Raw genomic sequence first — 4,317 nt, 5'->3', positions numbered from 1 at the left:
GAAAAAATTTTCCCTGCTTCCAGGACCACAGCCATCAGGAAGGATATCTCAGGTATTAGACAACTCAGTGGAGAGAGCCTGTATGAGTACTGGGAGAGATTTAAGAAACTATGTGCCAGTTGCCCCCACCATCAGATTTCAGAACAGCTTCTTCTCCAATATTTTTATGAAGGACTCAGTAATATGGAGAGAAGTATGATAGATGCTGCCAGTGGTGGAGCCCTTGGAGACATGACTCCTGCTGAAGCCAGAAATTTAATTGAGAAGATGGCTTCCAACTCCCAGCAGTTTAGCGCCAGAAATGATGCCATAGTCATTAGAGGAGTGCATGAGGTAGCTACAAACCCATCTGCATCATCTGAAACTAAGAAGCTTGAAGGCAAACTGGATGCATTGGTTAACTTGGTAACCCAGCTGGCCTTGAATCAGAAATATGTACCTGTTGCAAGGGTTTATGGTTTGTGCTCCTCTGCTGACCACCATACAGACCTTTGCCCTTCCATGCAGCAACCTGGAGCAATTGAGCAGCCTGAAGCTTATGCTGCAAATATTTACAATAGACCTCCTCAACCTCAGCAGCAAAATCAACCACAGCAGAACAATTATGACCTTTCCAGCAACAGATACAACCCTGGATGGAGGAATCACCCTAACCTCAGATGGTCCAGCCCTCAGCAACAACAACAGCAGCCTGCTCCTTCCTTCCAAAATGCTGTTGGCCCAAGCAGACCATACATTCCTCCACCAATCCAACAACAACAACAACCCCAGAAACAACCAACAGTTGAGGCCCCTCCACAACCTTCCCTCGAAGAACTTGTGAGGCAAATGACTATGCAGAACATGCAGTTTCAGCAAGAGACCAGAGCCTCCATTCAGAGCTTAACCAATCAGATGGGACAATTAGCTACCCAATTGAATCAACAACAGTCCCAGAATTCTGACAAGCTGCCTTCTCAAGCTGCCCAAAATCCCAAAAATGTCAGTGTCATTTCATTGAGGTCGGGAAAGCAGTGTCAAGGACCTCAACCCGTAGCACCTTCCTCATCTGCAAATGAACCTGCCAAACTTCACTCTATTCCAGAAAAGGGTGATGACAAAAATTTACCTAACAATTTCTGTGCAGGTGAATCTTCTTCCACAGGTAATTCTGATTTGCAGAAGCAGCACATTCCCCCTCTTCCATTCCCTCCAAGAGCAGTTTCCAACAAAAAAATGGAAGAGGCAGAGAAAGAGATCTTGAAAACGTTTAGAAAAGTAGAGGTAAACATACCTCTGTTGGATGCAATAAAGCAAATTCCAAGATATGCCAAATTCTTGAAGGAGCTATGCACTAATAGCGGAAGCTTAAAGGAAGTGAACGAATTAGCATGGGCAGAAATGTCTCCGCATTCATTGGTAAATCTGTTCCTCAAATTCCTGAAAAATGCAAAGATCCAGGTACATTCAGCATACCTTGTATCATAGGGAATAGTAAGTTTGACAATGCCATGCTAGATTTAGGAGCTTCTGTTAGTGTTATGCCTCTGTCTATTTTAATTCTCTATCTCTAGGCCCCTTGCAGTCAACTGATGTGGTAATTCATTTAGCTAATAGAAGTGTTGCCTACCCTGTTGGTTTCATAGAAGATGTCTTAGTTAGAGTTGGTGAACTGATTTTCCCTGTTGATTTTTATATTTTGAATATGGAAGATGGATTTTCTCAAGGATCAGTTCCCATCATTCTAGGCAGACCCTTTATGAAAACTGCTAGAACTAAGATAGATGTTTATGTAGGCACACTGTCTATGGAATTTGGTGACATAACTGTTCATTTTAATATTCTGGATGCTATGAAATACCCATCTGAAGATCTTTCTGTATTTCGTGCTGAAATAATTGACCATGTTGTTGATGAATACATGACTGATCTTTATTCTAATCTGCATGCCTCTCACTCTTCAAGCATTGAGTCTGAAATTGTACTTGATCATATGTCTGAATTTGATGCTGAGAGTGAATCTGAGAGTGATATTGATTGCATGCCTGGTGGTGGTGTTTTTACCTCTTGAGATTGATTTTATAGAGTCAGATAGGACTAACCATGTTTCAGGAAGTACACATACCTCTTACTTTCTTTATGAGGTAAAGGCTGAGAAACCATCTCACTTCTACCACTGTCCAGCCGACCCACACCAGAATTGAAGCCTCTGCCATCAAAATTTAAAATACGCTTACTTGGATGATAGCAAGAGTTTTCCAGTGATTATATCTGCCTCCCTTGCTGATGAGCAAGAGGAGAAGTTGTTGTCAGTTCTCAAGAAGCATAAGAAGGCTATAGGTTGGACCCTGGCGGACATTCCTGGTATTAGCCCATCCACATGTATGCATCGAATAAATTTAGAGGATGGAGCTAAACCAGTAAGACAACCACAGAGAAGACTCAACCCCGGTGATTCTTGATGTAGTAAAGAAGGAGATAACCAAGCTTTTGCAAGCTGGAATCATTTATCCTATCTCCGATAGCCAATGGGTGAGTCCCCGTCCAGGTAGTCCCGAAGAAGACTGGCCTCACAGTGATCAGAAATGAGAAGGAGGAGCCTGATTCCTACTCGGTGCAGAACAGTTGGAGTGTCTGCATTGACTATAGGAGGCTAAACCAGGTTACCAAAAAGGACCATTTTCCCCTGCCATTCATTGACCAGATGCTTGAACGCCTGGCAGGTAAATCCCACTACTGTTTCCTTGATGGTTTTTCTGGTTATATGCAAATTACTATTGCTCCTGAGAATCCGGAAAAGACCACATCACCTGCCCCTTCGGCACTTTTGCTTATAGGAGGATGCCTTTCGGCCTGTGCAATGCCCCTGGTACCTTCCAGCGGTGCATGATTAGTATTTTCAGTGATTTTTAGAAAAATTGCATAGAGGTGTTTAATGGATGATTTCACTGTATATGGATCCTCTTTTGATGGTTGTTTGAATAGTTTGGAAAAAGTTTTGAATAGATGCATTGAAACTAACCTTGTTCTAAATTTTGAAAAATGTCATTTTATGGTTGAGCAAGGTATAGTTTTAGGCCACATTATTTCCAATAAGGGTATTGAAGTAGATCCTGCAAAAATTTCTGTTATTTCCAATTGCCTTACCCCCTCTTGTGTGCGAGAGGTGCGATCTTTTCTTGGTCATGCAGGATTCTACAGGCGCTTTATAAGAGATTTTAGCAAAGTAGCCCTTCCACTGTCCAACTTGTTGCAAAAGGAGGTGGAGTTTGACTTTACTGACAGATGCAAAGAGGCTTTTGATTGCCTCAAAAGAGCGTTGACTACCACCCCCATCATCCAGGCACCCGATTGGACAGCCCCTTTTGAGCTTATGTGTGATGCATCAAATTATGCATTGGGGCTGTCCTTGGCTCAGAAAATTGATAAATTGCCCAGGGTGATATATTATGCTTCTAGGACTTTAGATGCTGCCCAAGCAAATTATACTACTACTGAGAAAGAGCTTCTACCATAGTTTTTGCTCTTGAAAAATTTCGATCTTATTTGCTTGGTACTCGCATTATTGTTTATACTGGACCATGCAGCTCTAAGTACTTGTTGAAGAAGGCTGATTCTAAGCCTAGGTTGATCCGATGGATGCTCTGGCTCCAAGAGTTTGACTTGGAGATCCGTGATAGGAGCGGAGCACAAAATCTAGTTGCTGATCATTTGAGTCGGATCGAACGTGTCTCTGATGCAGATTCACCTATTCGGGATGATTTCCCGGATGATCATTTGTATATATTGTATAGTATTTCTGACTCTCTTTCTACTCCCTTGGTTTGCTAACATTGTCAATTATTTAGTTGCCTCTGTTTTTCCTCCCTTAGCATCTAAGCCCAAAAACATAAGATTAAAAGTGATGCTAAGCATTTTATTTGGGATGACCCCTACTTGTGGAAATTGTGCAGTGATCAGGTCATTAGACGGTGCATTCCAGATCATGAGATTGACTCAGTCCTGCATTCTGTCATTCTTCCGCACCGGGAGGTCATCTAGGCGTTCAAAGGACAGCTCGCAAAGTGCTTGATTGTGGTTTTTATTGGCCCACCATCTTTAAAGATGCGTGGAAGATCTGCAGCACTTGTGAGCAGTGTCAGAGAGCAGGAAATACACTTACATGGCGACAACAAATGCCTCAGCAACCTATGCTATTCTGTGAGGTGTTTGATGTCTGGGGTATAGATTTCATGGGCCCTTTTCCTGTCTCTTTTGGTTATGTTTACATTCTCCTTGCAGTTGATTATGTTTCAAAATGGGTGGAAGCCAAGCCCACTAGAACTAATGATGCTAAAG

The 4,317-nt window shown here is 42.4% G+C and overlaps 1 non-coding gene across 1 annotated transcript; it reads right to left on the bottom strand.

Moving 5' to 3' along the window:
• Positions 1–30: 30 nt before the first annotated feature.
• LOC114404481 lies at positions 31–137 on the bottom strand. Its single transcript, XR_003664997.1, has one exon. It is a non-coding gene; the product is annotated as a small nucleolar RNA R71 (small nucleolar RNA).
• Positions 138–4,317: the final 4,180 nt, after the last annotated feature.

Source organism: Glycine soja, unplaced genomic scaffold (genome assembly GCF_004193775.1).
Source record: "Glycine soja cultivar W05 unplaced genomic scaffold, ASM419377v2 tig00104195_1_pilon_1_52127, whole genome shotgun sequence".
NCBI lineage: Eukaryota > Viridiplantae > Streptophyta > Magnoliopsida > Fabales > Fabaceae > Glycine > Glycine soja.
Note: the sequence above shows the minus strand (reverse complement) of the source record. Positions and strands in the feature narration are given on the sequence as shown.